The following is a 23,361-nucleotide window of genomic DNA, read 5'->3' as shown; positions in this document are numbered from 1 at the left end:
TCAAGTGGCAGTACTCTAGTGATTTAGTTTACTCTGATCTGCTTCTCCGATACTGGTGATTACAACTCTAGCCAAAATAATAACAAACAGAAAGATGGGCTTATTTTTACCATACACCTTATTAAATTATTGCACATCTACTTTCCCCAGGAAATTCAATTAATTATTTAGCAAACAACTGCTTCCTATTGGTTACACGTCCATCATTTTCTAATATATATATAAAAAAAGAGTCATGCCATAATACTGTGCAGACCAGGCAAAATATGGACTTCATTTGTAGGCCAATGGAATAAAGAGAAACAATAGTAATTCTAATGGGGACTCTGCCTGTTTGTTTCCACAACATATGACTGAAAGTAACTATTACCTCTGTCACCAGAAAAACAAACAACAACAAAGAAACAATACAGTGGCTTCTGGGTTTGGATTACATTTTAGAAGGCCAAATTTGTCATCTTTCCTCCTGCATGTTAGAGTGCCATCTTGCAAACTTATCATCCTATTTTTATAAAGTGCCAGACACTTATACTATACTTAGGTTTGTAAGAATTAGATTTTTTTGATAAATGTCTGTAAACATCGATTTCACCATACACACACAAAAGGACAAAAAAGTGTTTCCACTGAAAATAATTGAAATTTAATGCTAATTTTAAGAAAAATGCTGCTTAAGAATTTAGCAGAGTCCCACCTTAATGCATATAAAAGGTATTGTAATGAAAGATGCATAAAACATGTATTTATCACTCTGCTAAAACAGCTGACTCTGGGATTAGCAGAGTTTGAGGTGCAGAGGCAGATAATTATGAGCATTAATAAAGCTTTAACTTTTTGAATCTCATTATCTACTGTCATAAAAAAATATTAAATAAATTAATCATTTAATCTGATCTTTCCCTTCCATCCATAATTTTCTGCAATTCTGAAAAATTAAATTGATTAAAAAAATTAAAAAGGCTTAAAAATTAACATCAATATTATCCACTGAAACTATAAATATAAAAATTGAATTCTGCCAACTTGGTTCCATAAAAAATATTACTTTACCCACCTTCTCTCTCTAATAAGCCTACTTGTAGTCCTTTCAACCTGCATTGCACTGTATGATGTTTTAAAAGCAAGCAAGGGTGGAAGAAGGGAAAGTGCTAAAATCATTTGATCATTTGACAGGTTTCAGAGTAGCAGTTGTGTTAGTTTGTATCCGCAAAAAGAACAGGAGTACTTGTAGCACCTTAGAGATTAACAAATTTATTTGAGCATAAGCTTTCATGGGCTACAGCCCACTTCTTCAGATGCATGTAGTGGAAAATACAGTAGGAAGATATATATACACAGAGAATGTGAAACAATGGGTGTTACCATACACACTATAAGGAGAGTGATCAGTTAAGATGAGCTATAATCAGTAGGAGAGAAAAAGAACTGTTTGTAGTGGTAATGAAAATGGCCCATTTCCAACAATTGACAAGGGGGAGTAAGGAACTGGGTGTGTGTGGGGGGCAGGGAGGAATAAGCATGGGGAAATAGTTTTACTTTGTGTAATGGCCCATCCACTCCCAATCTTATTCAAGCCTGGTTTGATGGTGTCCAATTTGCAAATTAATTCCAATTTAACAGTCTCTCATTGGAGTTTGTTTTTGAAGTTTTTTTGTTGTAATATTACGACTTTTAGGTCTTTAATTGAGTGGCCAGGGAGATTAAAGTGTTCTCCAACTGGTTTTTGAATGTTATAATTCTTGACTTCTGATTTGTGTCCATTTATTCTTTTGCGTAGAGACTGTCCGGTTTGGCCAATGTACGTGGCAGAGGGACATTGCTGGCACATGATGGCATATATCACATTGGTAGATGTGCAGGTGAACAAACCCCTGATGGCGTGGCTGATGTGATTAGGTCCCATGATGGTATCCCCTGAATAGATATGTGGACAGAGTTGGCAACGGGCTGTGTTGCAAGGATAGGTTCCTGGGTTAGTGTTTTTGTTGTGTGGTGTGTGGTTGCTGGTGAGTATTTACTTCAGGTTTGAGAGTTGTCTGTAAGCAAGGACTGGCCTGTCTCCCAAGATCTGAGAATGATGGATCATCCTTCAGGATAGGTTGTAGATCCTTGATGATGCACTGGAGAGGTTTTAGTTGGGGGCCGAAGGTGATGGCTAGTGGTGTTCTGTTATTTTCTTTGTTGGGCCTGTCCTGTAGTAGGTGATTTATGGGTACTCTTCTGGCTCTATCAACCTGTTTCTTCACTTGATAGAGATCTTGTAGGTGTTTGTCTCTGCCTGAGGGGTTGGAGCAAATGCAATTGTATCTTAGAGCTTGACTGTAGACAATGGATCGAGTGGTGTGGTCTGCATGAAAGCTGGAGGCATGTAGGTAAGTATAGCAGTCAGGAGGTTTCTAGGATAGGGTGGGGTTTATGTGGCCATATTTTATTAGGAAGTGGGTCTCTTATGTGGACTGGTCAAGGCTGAGGTTGATGGTGGGGTGAAGATTGTTAAAATCATGATGGAATTCCTCAAGGGCTTCTTTTGCATTGGTCCAGATGATGAAGATGTCATCAATGTAGCACAACTAGAGTCGGGGTGTTAGGGGAGGAGAGCTCAGGAAGAGACTGCTGAATTGGAATTAATTTGCAAATTGGACACCATCAAACTAGGCTTGAATAAAGACTGGGAGTGGATGGGCCATTACACAAAGTAAAACTATTTCCCCAACTTATTTCCCACTCCCACCCCCGCACAGTTCCTTACACCTCCTTGTCAATTGTTGGAAATGGGCCATTTTCATTACCACTACAAACAGTTCTTTTTCTCTCCTGATCACTCTCCATATAGTATGTATGGTAACATCCATTGGTTCATGTTCTCTGTGTATATATATCTTCCTACTGTATTTTCCACTACATGCATCTGAAGAAGTGGGCTGTAGCCCACAAAAGCTTATGCTCAAATAAATTTGTTCGTCTTTAAGGTGCCACAAGTACTCCTGTTCTTTTTGATCATTTGAGTGATTACATTATTATGTTACATTATTTTGTGGTCTAAGTGTCTTTTGCAAAGTTTACTACAGAGCCACAGGGAATCCACAGAGAGATAATTTCAGCCATTGTTCAGTTTTCCAGGGCTCTTTGAGGCAGAACTTCTCCGTTGCACTCCATAGATCTGTTTTCTCCAAAGCGATAACATTCTGTGCCTAGCTAAGTTCAAGAGGATATGTTCTTCTCATTCCCTTCCTGATCTAAACAGTGTTCAGCATAGTTTTGCTGAGCACTGTTCAACAACTGCAACGTTCTAGCCAAGAGATGTCTGCATGTCAGTAGAACATGAAGTAAGTTATATAGGTCCTGAATAAATATTCCTCCCCCCAACCCCCGCAAGCTGTGTGAATATTAAATTAACTTGTTTTTCTACAAATTTACTAAATCAAATTTTGTTGGCTTAAACATTCAGTCAGTGAATGTTCAGTTGAATGCTCTTTTTTTTCAGAGCAAACTTTAAAATCATTATCCACCAAATTCATACCACGAACCTGATTATAAGATTTATATTCAAAATGCAAGATTTATATTCAAAATGCAAATAGCATGTGACTTATGTAACTAATCATAACTAAGCAATCCATATTGAATTTCCAATTTCAAATGTTGGACAGCAGGCTATAAACTTTACAACAATTTTATCAAATAACTTTGAATAATGCATACATTTGAAAATCATAATATGTTTGTGATTATTCTGTGAAAACGAAAATAGGCAAAATTAATCGAATAAATTATTTGGATCTAATACATGTACTCAGAGGGTAAGAGGTACTTATATATTTACTACCGTATGATGACATGACAGATCATATATACATTTAATATATAGTTATTAGTTAGTGAATATATGTACAACACTTTGAAGACAAGTACTAGCTATTATTGGATTATATTATCATCCTTTCTTTGTATCTAATTATTATCATAGGTAAAAGATATTTGGCATTTATCATTGGATCAATGTGTGACTTGTCTTCCTCCATCTTTGTTAAAACTATAGTCATAGATAAAATGGGTGAAATCCTGGATATACTGAAGTCACTTCCAATGTATTTCTTATCATGCTATAAATATCACACAAATGTTTCAAGAGTGTAGCAGATGCAGACAATGACTGAAACTCTAAGATAATACACACTGCAAAATCACACAGAGCACCAAAAACCTGAACTTTCCCCATCACCTCAAAAAGCTCTGGGTTTATAGTTGCTGGACCTGGGTCTCAGAGCCCTATTAACACATACATACTTCACTATGCAGACCTTCTGATTTGGGTCTGCAGCCCATGTCCACACTGCAAAATGATAGGACTTGGACCCAAGTCATTGAGGGACTTGGGCTCTGACCTACTCCCCTAGCAAGTTCTTGGAGCTGGGTCCAGGCTGCTTGCCTGAGTTAGACTGATTTGTGTGTGGATAGAAGTGGTGTTTGGGCTCAGACCTGAGACAGAGTTCAGGCTTATTGTGCTGGAGTCAATTCCTGCACTGACATTTGGGAATTTAGTCTTTTATGGGCTACTGATGCTATAATGCCTCTTCCCTTCCTCACACAGCACACTGGGGACAATGTTTTAAAGTTTTAAATTGTTACATTTATTGTCAACTTAAAATCTATCCACTGGGAGGGCAACAGGATCCCTAAGTAAGTCCAGTATTGTTTAACTTAGTTTGTCATCACTTCTTATACAATATGCCCATGCTGTTATTATTTATTTGCATTATGATAGTGTCTAGAGGGCTCATCTATGATTGGAGCCTATTGTGCTAGGCACTATGCAGACATGTAATTTGGTACCGTCCCTGCCCCTCAGAAGCTTGTGATCAGAATAGAAAAGACAGACACACGAAGTAGTGTTATCCCCATTTAACAAATGAGGGTCTGAGTCACAGAGAGGTTAAAGGCCAGATTTTAACATACTAGGCACATAAGCCTCATAGAATTTTCAATAGTGCTGAGGTGCCTAACTCCAGGTCTTGGAAATCCCTGTTGGCACCTATATGCATCTTCAGGCATCTAAATACCTTTAAACCTCTGTCCCTATATGACTTGACTAAAGAGGAAGTGTCTGGCAGAGCCAGAAATTGCACCCAGTTCATCTGGGTTCCAGTCCAGTGCCTTAACTATAAACCCATTCTTTATCTGAATGACTAAACAACCTGAAACTATATTTACTAGCCTTTGGACATCTCAGTTCCTCCATGACCTGCCCTGCCACCAACAACATGGCTTGAGAGCTGAGTTTTCATATCCTCAGCTGAGTGTGGCCTCACACTCAGAGAGCCAACATAAGGCTCCCTACCACCTTCCTCATAGCCCTGAGTGTAGGGAGTTTGTGGGGGTGAGGCTGAAGGGAAGAGTGGGATGTGGCTGAAGAAATTGCACTTTAGATAGTCTCAGTTGTGGAATGGCCACTAGGGGCTTTTCTGCCTGAAGGGACTAACATGTTGAAAGCACAAAAATGATTTAAAGCTAGCTTTGCCTCCAGCCCCAATCTTGCACCAAAGAGCAGCTCAGCCAGAATGAAGAATGTGCCCTATATTCCTCCTGTGATGTCACATGAGACAATTAGCTACTGTGGAAAGGGTTCTAATCACTTGAAATGGAAAATAAGCAGCACGATCTAGTCTGCTGCATATAACAAAGGTAGTATTTCTATAATAGTAGTATCCTAGAAAGTGAGTGTGTTGGTCAGTAAGTGGAATTTTCATTTTGTTGGAAATTCCATGATTTTGAATTTTGTTTGTGGTCCGGATTTGGAAAAGAGAAAATTTGAAATTTCCTGTTAAATAATTTTTTTTGAAGGGGCAACATGTTTCAGATCAGTTGAAATGCATCATTTAGATAAAATCAAAACATTTTATTTTGATTTTGACAAAATATTTTATTTTTTATTATAACTATTGTTTTCTCAACAAAATGTCAAAATTGACACAGTCCAATGGAACATTCTGATTGTAACAAATCAGTATTTTGCCAGCTGAATTTTTTTACCATCTCCCCCACTCTCTCGCTCTCTTTCTTATATACACAATTAGCAGAATTGGCTTGAAGTGTTTCAGTTTACCATGAGGCCACAATGACTCTTTAGTGTCTGCATAAAATCCTCAGCCACAAAGCAGAATGAAAGGAAAAGTCTGAATTAACTGGAAATGGAGGCTTTAGGTAAATGAGTTTCCATCCCTTAGAGTCTTAGAGCAGTATCCTCCAGGGTCTTCTGATCAGCCATTTGCACAATGAAGCTTGGCAGATCTTATTCAAAAACAGAGTGAAAGGAATTAAGTTTTTCCTGGCACCAAATTAACTGTAATTTTTAGTGTTTAAACTTACCAGGACTAGGGGTATTTACTGGATCTCTTTACAACACTGAGAATCATGCTTAAAAGAGAGAGGTCACCTCTGTCTCTGTTTCTCCCTGGCCCACCCCCATCACCCTATTTGATAATTAGTACTGTTCAATGGAGACTGTTGTATTTGAACTAACTTTTGTGGTCAGAAAAGAAACAGTGAAAATAAGAGAAGCAGTGAATAAGAGAAACCCATTTTATGGGTGAAAACACAGTATAAACCCATAAAATGGGTTTCTCTTATTTCCAGCTTCCACCAGGAGAATCAAAGACACTATCGCTCAGTCTTACTCTACAGTTGAACCTGCCCTTCACTCCCTGGGAGGAGCAACCAAGCCTTTCAGACCTTCGTTTTGCACAGCCTGGGATCTCATTTCTACTCAAAATAAAAGATCCACCCAGACTGTCCAAATGACTTTTCTGTTCCCTTCAGGAAAACTCTTTGAACGTGCATCCTGTGAAATTCCTTGGTAATGGGCATGCAGCCAACATAGTATCCTCTGGCACATGCCCTCCGTACTTCAAACTCTTTATCCCATAGAGTCATACAGCTGTAGTTTTCTGTAAGGGAAGATCTGTAAAGGCTTAATCTGTCTGTCACAAGTTCTTGGATGTTTGTACATGTGTGTTGGATGTGTGTATTGGAGGTGCAAATATTTCATTGATGTGCAGGTTTTTTCATCTGTGTCTAGGCGTGTTTTCATGCTGAAAGGTGAGTGTTTGGACATTTCTCCTAGTGTGAAGAATATAGATATATTTTCCCCTAATGCAAAATAAGAAATAAGGGAGTCAGGTTAGATTTTTCACAAGCTGCAAATCCAAGTTTGTAAAGACATAGAGATAAGGACTGAGTCACAGCTTACGAAGGAGTTCATAATTTGGCCTAGTAATAATAATGCAACTGCACCTCCATCAAAAGAATGAAACTAACAAGTCTTCTTTTCCTTCCAGAGAGTTCAAGGATATTTATTTATTTAATTTTCCATGCAATGGTTTTGTGCAATGTCTAAGATGCTAAATTCGGCCTCACCTGCTGTGCACAATGCCAAATAAAATTCATTTAATTTAGAAGAATGTCTGATCTGAGTTTTAAATTGATTTAACTATTTAAATTAATGGGTCTTTTATATATTTCTTAATATTTTATTTATTCAAGCTTAAAACAAACTGGATAAGTGTACACAAGTAGAAGTTGTATAAAATATCCACAGGACAGATAGAGTATGAAACAAAGCAAGTCCTTAGAACAATTAAGTTGAAATATGTTATTACAAGTGAAGTGATAAATCACTTTAGAAATCCTGAGAGATGAATTTGTTCAGAGCTATTTCAAAATAAGAGAAAAAACAAACCTTCTTTTATGGAGTCAATTAGTAAAAAACTAGGCACTACCTACAAAGAGCAAACAGTAAATAAGGGGTAGTCACTATTTATTGGTGATATATCATAAACACTAAAATATGCCACAAGACTTATTTTTGTGTCCAAGACCAAAATACATCCTCTAAATATGCAATTAAGTAAAAAGTTCAGAGATCAGATCAGGAAATAACACTTCATGGTATACATTTTGAGTTGGATTAATAATTTATGCTAACATTCATTAAACATTCTAGATTTTCAAATGTTTGCACAAATATCCTGCAGCAGTCTAAATCATGGAGAATAAAAGTAGAATATCGTCTTACAAATAACACTGAAGAAAACTGGCTTATTTTATTGATTATCATAGTTGTAAATAACTTTTGGTATTACATAGCTACCTCTAATTTTAATCTTTTTTGGAGAACAGTAGTACTTTGCTCTTCTGATTGTAGTCTCCTACCCATTGTAAGCAGCGTGGACCTCAGTAGTGTAATTCTGTTTCCCAGTCAATTGATTCCAGAAGTGCAAGGAATCTATTGTTTTATTATTTATTTGTAATTACAGAAGCAACTGGAGGCCCCAGCCAAGATAAGTGCCTCATTGTGGTAAGCACTCTAAATTCAAATAGTAAAGCAGTTCCTGCCCCTAAAAGGTTACAATCTGAACAGAACAGACAAATAGTGGGTGGGAGAAATATGTTATTTACCCTCCTTTTGAGAATTAAGGCACAAAGAGGGGAAGTAATTTGAACCAGTCACACAGGGAGTCTTTGATGCAGCTGGGAACTGAATTCATATCTCCTGAGTTCCAGTTCTGTGCTTTAACAAAGCCACCACCATCATTTTTCTTGCACTTTGATTGTGTTTAACATAGTTTGTAATAAGGCCTCTGATTGTTCAGTGCTATTTCCTGTCCAAGACAACATTCCCATCTGTGTTTTCCTGTGGGAATGGGAGGAGTTTGAGATTGGAATCCTGGCTTGAAATTAAAAAAATGTATTGCGATGCTTATATAAACTCTTGGGTTAAATAGACACTGATTTACATTAAAGGTAAACATTTTGCACTGTACTTTCTATCACAGGGAAATGAGCCTGTGACCCTTGAAACATGTCTAATTTCCTATGGTTTATGCTTAACGGATGTAGAATAATGGACGCTATTTCAAGAGGAGACGATAAGAGGAGTTTTCCTGGCAAGGTGGGTACCCAATTGTGCAAGGCAATCTCTTCACAATCAAAAGATTTTTCTGATTATTCTAGACAATTTTTTCCAGTACTTGACATTGCATTAACCCTTTCATGACTTCGGAGATAGATAAACTTTTGTTTTCAGTTTGTGTCCCCCACAAAAAAGAGTGATACTGTGCAATGTTAATTGCTTCAGGGGGTGCTTTGTTGATACTGTTGTACTCAGAATCCTGTCAGCAAAGATGGGACAGACCCTGTCTCTGGCTGGCCTTAATATTTTTTTTACTTCCAGAACTGGTTCTTGGACTTCAAACAAAGTTTCCTGAAGAAGTTCTTATCAAAATACACTACAAAATTCTATAGTAATAGTCCAAAACACTGCAGATTACAACAGAGTTTGGTGTGATTTCTTCAGAGTACTGCAGTGCAGTATCTCCTCCTCTATATAAGGGGAGGAGGTACTTGATATGGATATAGCTGAGTATCACAGACATATTTCCTGGTGACATACATCCATTCACGCTACAGAGGTTGTCTGATAACTCCTTCCAGGTACAGATAAAATACTAATGCGATCCTAGGATGTATAAACAAGGGAACCTCAAATAGAGTAGAGAGGTTATTTTCCCTCAGTATATGGCACTGGTGTGACCATTGTTGGAATACTGTATACAGTTCTGGTGCTCACAATTCAAAGAAGGATATAGATAAATTGGGAAGAGTTCAGAAAAGAGTCTGTGGTACACAGGAAGCCAGACTAGAGTATCACAATGTTTCCTTCTAGTCCTGGAATCTATCAGTCTGTGAATTCAATGGTACTGGGGAAAAAAAAAGTGCAGAGAGTTCTGCTGAAGAACAAATGTTTGGGCATGACAGATTGTTTCCATTTGCATACCTCTGGGGAACTGTTCCTGTAAGAGGATCTGGGAAGAGCCAGTTGGAACTGGTTGTTTTTCAGCGCCGAGGTTCATTTTACACAATGTTGATCAGTTATAGCTGAATGACACGGACCTCTGTCAGACTCCCTGGCTCTGAGTATCACTGAAGATCACATGATACCAGGAGTAAAACAAGCTAAGAAAAATCTCTGATTGGAAGAATGGTGAGGTCAGGGGTAGGAAACCTATGGCACGCGTGCTGAAGGTGGCACGCAAGCTGATTTTCAGTGGCACTCACACTGCCCGGGTCCTTGGTCTGGGGACCTCTGCATTTTAATTTAATTTTAAATTAAGCTTCTTAAACATTTACAAAACCTTATTTACTTTACATACAACAATAGTTTAGTTATATATTATAGATTTATAGAAAGAGACCTTCTAAACACGTTAAAATGTATTACCAGCACGCGAAGCCTTAAATTAGAGTGAATAAATGAAGACTCGGCACACCACTTCTGAAAGGTTGCTGACCCCTGGTGTAGGTAAAAGCCCTATCCGACCTGAAACTCTCTGGAAATGTGGAAGATAATGGGAGAAGATTTAAATAGCATTTCACTATCTGCAAGCCACAGCCGCCATCAAAAAAAGGTAGTCTTATGTCTGCGAATAGCTACTTCTGAAGCACTCAATGTGTTTAACAGTTTCAGTTAATTCAGGCAGATGAAGCTAACTATGAAACTATTATAGAAGTTTGAGGAATACTGTACTCCCTGTAAAAATGAAACATATGTGTGAAATGTTTTTAAATACAAAGTACAAAAAAGGTCAAAACTGTAGAAAAGCTTGTGACTGATCTAACTGAAGAGCTAATTTTACAGTGTTGGGGCATTAATGATGATGGAAGGTTTAAATTGAATTATAATGTTTTGGCACTAGGTGGTGCTGTGTGGAGACTACTGTGCTACATTTTTACCAAGTGTTAGACAGTTGGCATATTTTTTACAATAACAGTGTTGTTGCTAGCACCCATTTTGTTTCTGTCTCTGGGTGACTAACCTGACATCGTGTCCAGAAAATAAACCAATAGAAATAGTAGAATTTCACCAAAATGCCAAAGTTTCACACCCCAGAGACCATCAGTTTCAACAGACTGGCCTAGTTGGAAGGAGCTGTTTGAATGTTTTTACAACACAACTAAACTCCATGAGGAGAGCAGGGAGGTGCAGGTTAGTTCCCTAGTCTATACCATGGGTAGGAAAGCTGACTATATATCTTTAAACCCTTGGCCACAAGAGATAGGAAAGCCACAAAAACAATTACTTGGTGATTCTGGCTATGTTTGATGAGCATTTATGCCTCAGTGTAATGTGGTTTATGAGCATGAACGTGTTTCAAGCCAGCATGTCCAAAAATCTGGAAGCCTGTGGAATCTTTAAGAGGCTTGTATGGCATGGCAGAAAACTGATTTTTGGAGACAAAAAGGAAGAGTGCATTAGAGACAGAGTAGTGATTGCCATTTTAGAGAAGGGACGGTCAGAGAAACCACAAACGAAGAATGATTTAACTCTTCACAAGGCAATACAAATGACAAGAAATCAGAATGATTAAAATTCAAAATTGAGACCAGTGGCTGCCAGAATGAAACCAAGAGGAAGTGACGTATAAACAGAATCACAACAGGAAATATAATATAGCTGCAAAAAGCAATTGTAGTAAATCCTCAAAGGAAATGTGGGGTAATTATGGGGTACAACACCTTTCAGACTAGATGCCTAAGATCACATTCCAAGAGGTGATTGCCCAGCTAAATGCACAAACAAAAACATTTTGCCACTCAGTGGCAGTACTGAAAGTGACCGCTGAGAGACAAAAGCCATTTTTTTTATGGGAACAGTCATGCATAATGACACAGAGGGAGTCTGATTTGAAAATAGATTTGAGTGCAGTTGTATCAGAAGGGACATATAATTACCTTCAATGCCATTCAGAGCTGAAACCAGCAGATACTGTTCTAAATAGCCTTAGACGTATTTTGAACAGTATTGGACAATTTTCAATAGAAACAACACAGAAAGACAAAATCCTTAATTTTTGTGCATATGTGATTAGAGCAGGAATTGACAACTTTGGCACATGGCCTGCCAGAGTAAGCATCCTGGCAGGCTGGGCTGGTTTGTTTGCCTGCCGCATCCACAGGTTCGGCCGATCGTGGCTCCCACTTGTCTGTTACAGCTATCCCCCTATTCCATTTTGTTTCTTATAGCTGTCCCCATACTCTATTTTGTTTTTGTTCTCCTCCTGTGGCCGCCCTTCCCTGGCTGTTAAGTTGCTTACCAGGGCCACTGCCCTTCTCAAAGGGAGGGCCCCTTGAGTTGTTTAACAACAGCCATTGCCCTTCTCAAAGGGGATGGCCACTTGTGCTGTGTGCTAAATGGGACCACTGCCCTGTTCAAAGGGTTAGTCCTGTTATCACCTCGTTGAACTTGGGCTCGTGTAGGGCAGGCAATGTCCAGAGCTGCAAGATCTATTGTGTTTTTAAGATCCTGGGCATGAGTCATAGGCCTCATGTGCTTTTGAGTCACCTATTGCACAGGACTCTGCCCAGACATGTTTCTGTGCTCACCTGCAGTCTTTTCCCTGTGCCTCCTCCCCTGTGACAGAGGGAGCCTATCAGGATTACTGGCAGGAAACTGCCTAAGTTTGCCTTTAAAAACAGACATTTTTGGAACAAACATTGGAAAGGTTCCTGCATTGCTGCCTGGTCTGATCAGCCAGGGGTTCTGGGGGGTCCTTTCTCCGCTCTCGTTTTTTTTTGAGCCTACCTCCGTTTTTTGAAACCCCCCCCCCACGAAGAACGAATTGCTACCTGAGAGATCGCCTGATTATTGAGACTGTACCGAGCCTTCTGATGTTCTTGCTGCTTCTGCCTTTGCTGCTGCCTTGGGGACTGGTAAGAATCCCTCTGTGAAACTTTCCCTACTTTTATTTTATTATTTTAGCTGCTGGCTCTGTTTCCCCAGCACTCAGACTCAAGCTAAACTTTGGTCTGTGTCTTAAAACCTCTCAAAGTCCGCAGCGCTTTGCTGCTAAAAATAAGTTTGTGCGCTGCTTAGTTCTGCTTCTGTGGGCTTTGCCTCGGTGCTCCCTGCTTTCAGCTGTATCCCTTGGCTTCAGCCACCATCCCTTGGCTTCCTTGGGAGCTGTATCCTGGGCACATACCACTTTGCCCTCTGTGACTTCCCCATAGCATAAGGTGCACCAAAGGTTTTGTTTTTTTAATTTAACAAGTCATAGTTTGTTAGAATTGTAGAGCTTGTAAGTTTCAACTGCCTTGTTATAGTTTACTGTTTTGTTGCTCCGTATAGTTGCTTATTATAGTTTTGCTTAGAATTGTGATATTTGTTGTTTTGCCTAGTCATTGGTTAAGATAGATAAGGTTTTTGCTGCTTCAAATTCGTCTTCCCGCTGTCCCGATCTCTCCCTGAACTTTCCCGTGTCTGTTTTTCCCCAGCTCCAATCTCCCCCTCTGTGTGCTTCTCCGTGTCTCCCTGTTATAACTCCTTGCTGCCCCCACCCCGTGTCTGCATCACCCTCCGAACTCCCCAAACCTCTTGCTGCTTCTCCCCCTGTGAAACTTCCCAAACCCTTTGCTGCTTTTTTTCCCCTTTGTTTTTGGTGTCCGCTTGTTGCTTAAACCTCTCTCCAGCCCTTCTTTACACTTCTCCGCTGCCCCTCCCCTACCGAAGATCACCATCACGCTGCTCCATTGTCCTTACCCTGCAGGGCTTCAGAGTCTCTCACTGCTTCCGGCCGCACTCTCCTCTCATCAGTTGCCACTAATCATTCACTCTCCTCCCCCCTCTGCTATCCTAGCCTCACAAATTAAGTCATTGCTTTTCTTTTATACCGTTACATTGCATAAGTTCACTTATCACCCATATTGTATTATTGCACTGTGATTCACATTTTACTTGTAATTATAACACCCCATTGGTTGCTTCCACTTTTCTAATATACTTTGTATTTGCATTGATACCATTGTGTTACATTGTGTATAAGGCCACCATTTAATACATTCTATCTAAGATTGCTGACCATTTTATATAGAAGCTACCATTTTATTTTGCATTTCTTTTGATATGCTTATTGACTGTACTGTATCCGATTGTGCTGAACCCCACTTACTGTACCCCACTGTTAGAACTCCCTACACTGTTCAATAAGAAGAACCCCCCCATCACTGTCTATTGTAAACACCCTATACACCCCATCTCATCGTATTTCATTGTTAAATTCCCACCACTTCCTTTTTCCTTTAATAAAGAAATTAATTGGCACCCCACCTGTGCGGTAATTGCTCCCCAAGATCCCATATACCTACTGGCAGGGACACCACTCATCACCCTTTGCTACTCCAGGCCAATGGGAGCTGCAGGAAGCAGCGTGAGCTGAGGGATGTGCTGTCCGCCGCTTCCTGCAGCCCCCATTGGCCTGGAACAGCGAACCACAGGGAGTAGGAGCTGCAATCGACCGAACCTGCGGACGTGGCAGGTAAACAAACTGGCTTGGCCCTCCAGATGCCTACTCTGGCAGGCTGTGTGCTAAAGGTTGCCGATCCCTGGATTAGAGGATTGGAGGCTGTCATAAACAGATAGTAAAGGGTTAATAGAACAGAAGTACTTCATTTCTCTTTTGCCTGAAAAGAGTTAAGTTCAGTGAGCCTGGCTGTCACCTGACCAGAGGACCAATCAGGAGACAGGATACTTTCAAATTTTGAGAGAGGGAAGTTTGTGTGTGCTGTTAGATTTTGGTGGTTGTTCACTCTGGGGGCTCAGAGGGATCAGATGTGCAACCAGGTTTCTCTCCAATCTCTCCGATACAGGCTCTTATAAGTTCAGAATAGTGAGTCCTAGGTAGATAAAGCGAGTTAGGCTTATGTTTGTTTTCTTTATTTGCAAATGTGTATTTTGGCTAGAAGGAGTTCAAATTGGTATTTTGCTAAAAAAAATTTAATTTGTACTTGTATACTTAGGCTGGGAGGGTATTCCCAGTGTCTATAGCTGAAAGACCCTGTACCTGTTCCATCTTAAATTTACAAAGATAATTTTCACTGTTTTTTCTCTCTTTAATTAAAAGGTTTTCTTGTTTAAGAACCTGATTGTTGTTTTTTTATTCTGGTGAGACCCCAGGGGACTGGGTCTGGATCCACCAGGGAATTGGTGGGGAGAAAGGAGGACAGGGGGAGAGAAAGGTTAATTTTCTCTCTGTGTCAGGATTACTTTCTCTCTCAGGGAGAGTCTGGGAGGGGGAGAGAGAAGGAGGGGGAAAGGTGCATTTTCCTCTCTGTTTAAGATTCAAGGAGTTTGAATCACAGTGATCTTCCAGGGTAACCCAGAGAGGGGAAGTCTGGGAGAGGCAACGGTGAGGGAAAGGGTTTACTTTCCTTGTGTTGCGATCCAGAGGGTCTGGGTCTTGGGGGTCCCCGGGCAAGGTTTTGGGGGGACCAGAGTGTACCAGGCACTGGAATTCCTGGTTGGTGGCAGCGCTACAGGTACTAAGCTGGTAATTGAGCTTAGAGGAATTCATGCTGGTACCCCATCTTTTGGATGCTAAGATTCAGAGTGGGGGTTTATACCATGACAGAGGCTGACAATTTCTTAGTTGTAGCATGTTTACCATGAAGGGTCTAAATGTAAGCAGGGGAATGGTCCCGCTATTGTGGGGAACTTTCGTGGCTTCTGCACTACCCCAGTGAAGTGGACTAGCGAAAGGATCTGAGTCCTTGCTCCCACTTCCTTTAGCCAGAGGCCTCTCTGCCGTTGAGGACTCCCCTTCCACTTTTCTGTCTGGCAGAGTCCTTGTAACCCCAACAAGGCTGGGCCCAGGATTCCTGGGGGGCTCAACCTCCAACCCTGCTGTGGTCAGCCAGGACAGGGGCTAGGGTGTCCCCACTCCAGGGTACTCTCTTTGCACTGCGCACCTCCCTGACCCACTGATCACATCATACTATTTAAGGCAGATACAAGTTATTTAATTAACAATTAATTTTAAAAAAGAATAAGGAAAAATGGGAAAGATTAAAGGAAAACACATCACCCCGCTCTGTGGCTGGGGCCATCACAGACTGTGTCTCTGGACATCAGGGCACTTCACAGTCTGTTCCTTGTAGGTCCCAGGCCTCCTTCTCAGGCCCTGGCTGTGCTGCAGGGACACTGTGGGTCAGACAGTTGCTCTGGTGGTGGCCACACTCTCTCAGGCTCTGGGTGGCAGGACCCTTCTCCTTAGTGTCACTTCTGCTCTGTCAGGGTTATGATCCCCCTCCAAGTCTGGCTTGGAGAGCCTCTTGGCTGAAGCGTCTCCCTGTGCTGGGCCCACTGCCCAGGGTCCCCCTCGCTCTTCCCAGCTGCTCACTGCATCCGGCTCCGGACTGCTCCAGCCTCAGCTCCAGCTCCACTCTGCCTCAGCGCCGCTGCTGCAGCTGCTCTGCCTTCAACTCCCTGGGCTGCTTCTCCGGCCTCTCTGGCTCCAGTTGCTACAGCTCTGCTCCCAGGGCAGGTCTGCTCTGCAGGCTGCTTCTGTGACTCTCTCTCAGCTCTCACCTGCTTCCTGGGCTGCTTGTCTGGCCCCTCTGGCTCTGGTTGCTGCAGCTCTGCTCCCAGGGTAGGTCTGCTCTCTCTGGGCTGTGCTCTGGCTTTTTGGGCTGCAGCTCTGCTCCCAGCAGCTTAGCTTGGGCCCCTACTCTCGCCTTAGCTCAGCCCCACTCTGTCTGACCCAGGCAATTTCAGCTCACACAGAGGACGGGACCCACCCTGGCCTTCTGTCTCTTTGATTAGCCTGCCCGCCCTGTCAGTCAGGCTGACCTGGAGCATTGGCCTCTCGCCATTGTTCCTGGGGACTATCAGTCTCAGGATCCTGATTTGCCATCGATCCCTCCCCTTTTAGTGCTGGGAGCTAGCAACCAAACACCCCCACTGAATGTTAGTAAGGGGATAAGAGTCCCCTTACATTATGAAAAAGATGCAAAAAGTTGATGGAATATTTGGTGATGTTAGATATTTAAAAGGAGATCCAGGAGAAATAATCTTAGGAGACAATGCTGAACCATATATGGCACATAGAATTTCTATCCAATTACTTCACAAAATAGAGACGGAGTTAAAGAGAAGGGAAAAGAATGGCCTACTCAGAAAATTCCTGAGCCAACAGCATGATATGCATGAATAGTACCTGTTATAAAGAAAAATGGGGAAATACAGATATGTGTGGATCGCACAAGACTTAATGAAGCAGTTGTGAGAGAACAATACATACTCCCAATACTAGAAAATTTCTTCCCTCAGGTGTCAGGAGCTACTATATTCTCTAAACGAGGTGCCTCAAGTGGTTTCTGGCAAATTTCTTTAGCCAAAGAGAGTGTTCAACTGAGTACATTTGTTATACCTTTTGCAAGATTTTGCTTTGAAAGATTACATTTTGAGATTACCAGTGCTACTGATTTTTTTCCAAAGAACGATGGCATCCCCGCTAAAGAATATAAATGGAGCTTAATTGTTATGAATGACATTTTAGTATATGGAATGACAATAGAAGAACATGACAAAACCCTTAATGAATATTTTAATTTAATTAGAGAGCCTGGACTCAAGTTATATAAAGAAAAGTGTGTGTTTCACCTGCACCAAACTGCATTTTTTTGGACAGATAATAGGGATAGCTCAGTGGTTTGGGCATTAGTCTACTAAATCTAGGGTTGTGAGTGCAATTCTTGAGGAGGCCACTTAGGGATCAGGGCAAAATCAATTCTTGGTCCTGCTAGTGAAGGCAGGAGGCTGGACTTGATGACTCTTTGGGGTCCTCTCCAGTTCTATGAGATAAGTATATCTCCATTTATTATTATGATTAGTCCTAGCTCTGAGAAAATAAAAGGAATTAGGGAATCGAATGTACCAACAAATGTACCAGAATAGAGACCTATACCAGCGATGGTAAATTATCTTGGCGGATATCTGCACAACCTTGTTACAGTTGCAAAACCTTGAATAAACTACTAAAGTGCAATACACCCCAGCTTTGGGGGCCAAATTAGGAGGCGGCCTTCAAAAGGATACAAGAAATTAGTTCAACTGCTCCAGTTTTAAAGTTCTACAACAAAAAAAATATCTCAGTGGTCAATGCTGATGCTAGTAGCTATGGCCTTAGTGGTGTATTGTTGCAGCTGTGTGGATCTGAGTGGAAACCAGTTGCAGTCTGCTCTTGTATGCTTAACAGAAGCAGAAAAATGATATGCAAAGATTGACAAAGAGCACCTGGCAAGTATATAGCCGTGAGAACTTTTACAGATACCTGTGTGGGCTGGGTTTCTTTAAACTGATAACTGGCCATAAACCAGAAAAGACCTGGCTCAAGCACCAATGAGACGGTGGCATCTTTTGATTAGGCTAATATGATTTACCCCAAAGGCTGAATATATTCCTGGTAAACATCTGCAAATACTAGACACACTGTCACAAAGTCCAGCAGCACACTCAAACACCTGTGGACTATAAGAAGATGTAAAGGCTTATGTGGATGCTGTGGAAGCTTACAGACCAGTATCAGGTAGGAAACTATACCTATTACAAAAAGCAACCTTCCCAGATAATTTACTTCAAGAAGTTTTTAGTTACATCCGTGCAGGAAGGCCCAAGTAAAGAACACTACAGATGTGGTAAGATAGTATTTTTCCATATGCAGACAATTTAATGAGTCCAATGCACTAATGATTACTAATGATTAAAGGTGATAACATTGTCATTCTAAGTGGTTTGAGAGGAGAAATTCTGGTCCTCATCCATAAAGAATATTGAGGACTAACTGAATGCTGTGAACAGGCCAATCAGTAATTGTCATAGCCTGGAATCAGCAAGGACATGAAGAATAAAGTATCTTCATTCAAACTTTGCAGAACTAACAGACCAAGACAGTGCAAAGAGCCTCTAATAATAACACTTCTACCAGACAGACCCTGATAGAGACTAGCAGCAGATTTATGTGAATTCAGAGGATTTCTTTACCTAGTTGTAATGGATTATTTTTCTAGATATATTGAAATTTTAAAGATACAACATGTTGCAGTGTTATCAAGCAATTAGAGAGCATATTTGCCCATTTTGTATTCCAAAACACCTATTGACAGACAACGGACCACAAATGACCACGGCTGAATTTAAGTCATTACAAACAAAATAAGATGTTGAACACGTCACTAGAAGCCCGCATATCCCACAAGCAAATGGAGAGGCTGAGATGGCTGTACAGATAGCCAAGAAAATATTGAAGCAGGAAGATCCATTCCTTGCTCTTCTGACTACAGATCAACACCATTTATAGCTACTGGCTATAACCCACACCAGCTCCTGGTGAGAAGGTAACACAGGACTACTGTTCCAAACTGGAAAGGAATCTAGCCTCAAAGTGGCCAGACCTCTGCAGACTACCCAAATTCTCCTCTCCTCTCGTTTCCCCCCTCAAAAAACCCCCCAAAACTTATGAACGCTTTCATAACCGATGTCACTCTGCTATAGAATTACCTAATCTGGAACCCGGCAACCATGTTTAGGTCAAACTGGATGGAGGCAAAGGATGAAGAACTCCAGCTGTTTTAAAGAAAAAGAACGCATTGCCCAGATCATGCACTACCGAGACAGACAGTGGTTTATTTCACAGAAACTGTTGACATCTTCAGTTTGTTCCAAAGAGTGAATAATTAACTGAGCAAACTCTACAAATTATAGATGCAGACCCAGGAGAAGATGATTCACCTATTCCAAACCAGCCAGAGACAGCCATTGCAAATAAAAGAAAGCCCTGTCACCTGTTACCAGTTCTGGCAGTATAGTTAAAAAAAGCAGTACAATTTAGGGATGAATAACATATGGATATGTGTTGAGGTTTAAAGTTAGTTAGAAAAAAAAAGTTTTACAGTGCTAAAATTGTTGAAAAAATTAAAAGGGGGAGATGTGATGGAAAGTTTAAGCTGCAATATAATGTTTGATCACTAGGCAGTGCTGTATGGTGAACACTACAGCACATCTTTACAAAGTGCTGGAGACAGTACACCTCTTTTTGTACAATAAAGTTGTTGTTTCTGCTAGTGCCCATTTGCCTCTGTCTCTACGTGATTAATCTGACAAACAGAACTGGATCAAGACTGGGATCTGGGCAAACGATTCAGAGAGTGACTCCTGGAAAACCCAGAATTAACCCTTGACAAAATAATTAGGATTTGCCAAGCAAACAAGGTCACCCAGTCCCACAGAAGGCTGAGGAAGGTGGACAGAGCTCTAACATTTGGATATGATGGAGAATCCAAAATACTAAAAGAGAAGAGACCTGTGACAGAAGCGCATGCAGAGCTCAAAGTCAGAGTTCACTACAAACGGCCCATGGAGCTGCACATACTGTGGCAAACAACGTAAGCCAAGACAATCCTCAGCACATGGAAGGAGCTGCAAGAGCCACAGTGGAATATGTAACATTGCAAGAGTCTGCAAGCACCAGCAGAATGTGCAAAGCGTGGACAAAGGGGTTTTTGACAGCACCACTTGCTCAGAGGAATTGTTCACAGGAGCAATGGACACTGATGCAGCACAAGATGTGGACTATCAGACTGAAAACAAAAGGAATATTTTATTAATTGAATATTGAGCAGAGGTGCACCAGCCAATGTGTTGCCAGAAACAGTGACATTAGCACTGAAAGAAAATCCACAGGCAGTAGAAGTTAAGCAGGGGAAAACTCAGACCTTATAATGGTAGCATCTCTCTGCAAAGGAGGCATATGAACTAAATGTAAAGGTAAATAACGATTTGGAAAAGATACAATTTGTAATAGTGCCAGGGAAGTGAGTATCCATTATAGGGTTGAAAATGTGTCAAAACCTTGATCTTGTCAAGAGGGTGTACTCATTGGAGATGCAGGGGACAAAATGATTGAGGACAACTTCCAGGGGATAGGAAAGCTCTCAAGAGAGAACAGAAGAGAGCTGAAAGGGCCCAACTGCCCCACAACTCATGCCCCTAGAAAGTTCCCCTCACCCTAAGGCAATGACTAAAGGAAGAAATGGATAGACTTATTGCTTTGGGGATCAGTCTGAGTAGAACCACCAATAGAGTAGGTACACATTGGTCATAGTGAAAAAAATGATGGACACAAAAGAATGACAAATATGTAAAAAGAGAACATTTTTCATTATGAACATGAGGAGAAATATTCTTCTACTCTTGCATCAGCAGGATTCTGGCAGGTGCTCTTAGAAAACAGAGTACATATCTGTGCACATTCAATGCCCCCTTTGGGAAACAGTGTTTTCATAGATTGCCCATTAGGGCTGTGTTTTGCACCTCAGGTATTTCACAGAATAATACAACAGTAGTTAATGGTACAGAAGCTACTGATGTCTACATAGGTGATAACTGATCTGAAGAAAAACAGTAGCAGAACATGACCAGAGGCGCCAGGCAGTTTTAGAAAGAGCCAGAGCGACTGGGCTAAAGCTAACTAAACTAAAAAAAGTAAATTCAGTGTAACAGAATTAACATACCTGGAAGAGAATTTAACACTGCAAGGAGTACAGGTAGATCATAGTAAGCTTGAGGCCATCACCTCCAACATACAAGAAAGGAGCACAAAGTTTGCTTGGAATGGTGAACTATGTAGAGAAATTTGTGCATGAAACAGCATACTGAGAGCACTACTATATAAAAATATCCAAAGGACATGGGTTGCAAACCTTAATAAGGAGTTGAGAAACTGAGGGGGATAAAGTAGCCCCCAGTTCTGAGGTACTATGACAGCATGCACAAATCTAACTTGTCTACAGATACCTCACAAGAGTGCATTGGTGCAGTGCTTTTACAACAGTATGGTCAGAACTCGAGACCAGTGGCTTGTGTTTCATGAGTGCTAACAAAATCAGAGTGTCAGTGTGCTAAAACAGAGAAGCAAACTTTGGCCTTACTTCATGGGTGTGAAAGTTTCATGTCTTTATTTATGAGATAATAAACCACTTATTGACATTGCCAAAAGGGGCCTGACAGATACTCCCCCGAGAATATAGAAATGATTTTTTTCAGTTCCAATTGTATGATTTGCAAATTGAATACAAACCTGGAAGAGATTTGGTAGTTGCAGGCACTCTCTAAGCATTTGACAAAAGTGAAGAGGAGCAAAGTCTAGAGTAGACATTACACATATCAACCTAATTAAAGAAAAAAAGCCTGTCCACCCTGAGACAAAATGTAGTCTGTGATTGCATGAGCTACTTCTCAGAAAGTAATTAAGGCTATTGGCTCATGGTTTCTGGAACAGCATACTCCCAGTCCCTAATATCAATTTGAGGGGGAGCTCTCAGAACTCGTTAAGATTCAGCTTAAAGGCACCAAGTATCAGAGGGTAGCCGTGTTAGTCTGGATCTGTAAAAGCAGCGAAGAATCCTGTGGCACCTTATAGACTAACAGACGTTTTGGAGCATGAGCTTTCGTGGGTGAATACCCATTTCCTCAGATGCATGTAATGGAAATATCCAGGGGCAGGTATATATATGTGTGCTAGCAAGCAAGCTAGAGATAACGAGGTCAGTTCAATCAGTGAGGATGAGGCCCTGTTCTAGCAGTTGAGGTGTGAAAACCAAGAGAGGAGAAACTGGTTCTGTAATTGGCAAGCCATTCACAGTCTTTGTTCAATCCTGAGCTGATGGTGTCAAATTTGCAGATGAACTGAAGCTCAGCAGTTTCTCTTTGGAGTCTGGTCCTGAAGTTTTTTTGCTGCAAGATGGCCACCTTAAGGTCTGCTATAGTGTGGCCAGGGAGGTTGAAGTGCTCTCCTACAGGTTTTTGTATATTGCCATTCCTAATGTCTGATTTGTGTCCATTTATCCTTTTCCGTAGAGACTGTCCAGTTTGGCCGATGTACATAGCAGAGGGACATTGCTGGCATATGATGGTGTATATTACATTGGTGGATGTGCAGGTGAATGAACCAGTGATGGTGTGGCTGATCTGGTTAGGTCCTGTGATGGTGTCGCTGGTGTAGATATGTGGGCAGAGTTGGCATCGAGGTTCGTTGCATGGATTGGTTCCTGAGCAAGAGTTATTATGGTGTGGTGTGCAGTTACTGGTGAGAATATGTTTCAGGTTGGCAGGTTGTCTGTGGGCAAGGATTGGCCTGCCACCCAAGGCCTGTGAAAGTGTGGGATCATTGTCCAGGATGGGTTGTAGATCCTTGATGATGCGTTGGAGGGGTTTTAGCTGGGGGCTGTATGTGATGGCCAGTGGAGTCCTGTTGGTTTCTCTCTTGGGTTTGTCTTGCAGTAGGAGGCTTCTGGGTACACGTCTGGCTCTGTTGATCTGTTTCCTTATTTCCTTGTGCGGGTATTGTAGTTTTGAGAATGCTTGGTGGAGATTTTGTAGGTGTTGGTCTCTGTCTGAGGGGTTAGAGCAGATGCAGTTGTACCTCAGTGCTTGGCTGTAGACAATGGATCGTGTGATGTGCCCGGGATGGAAGCTGG

Source organism: Gopherus evgoodei, chromosome 4 (genome assembly GCF_007399415.2).
Source record: "Gopherus evgoodei ecotype Sinaloan lineage chromosome 4, rGopEvg1_v1.p, whole genome shotgun sequence".
In the NCBI taxonomy this organism is placed as follows: domain Eukaryota; kingdom Metazoa; phylum Chordata; order Testudines; family Testudinidae; genus Gopherus; species Gopherus evgoodei.
This window is presented reverse-complemented; position numbering follows the sequence as displayed.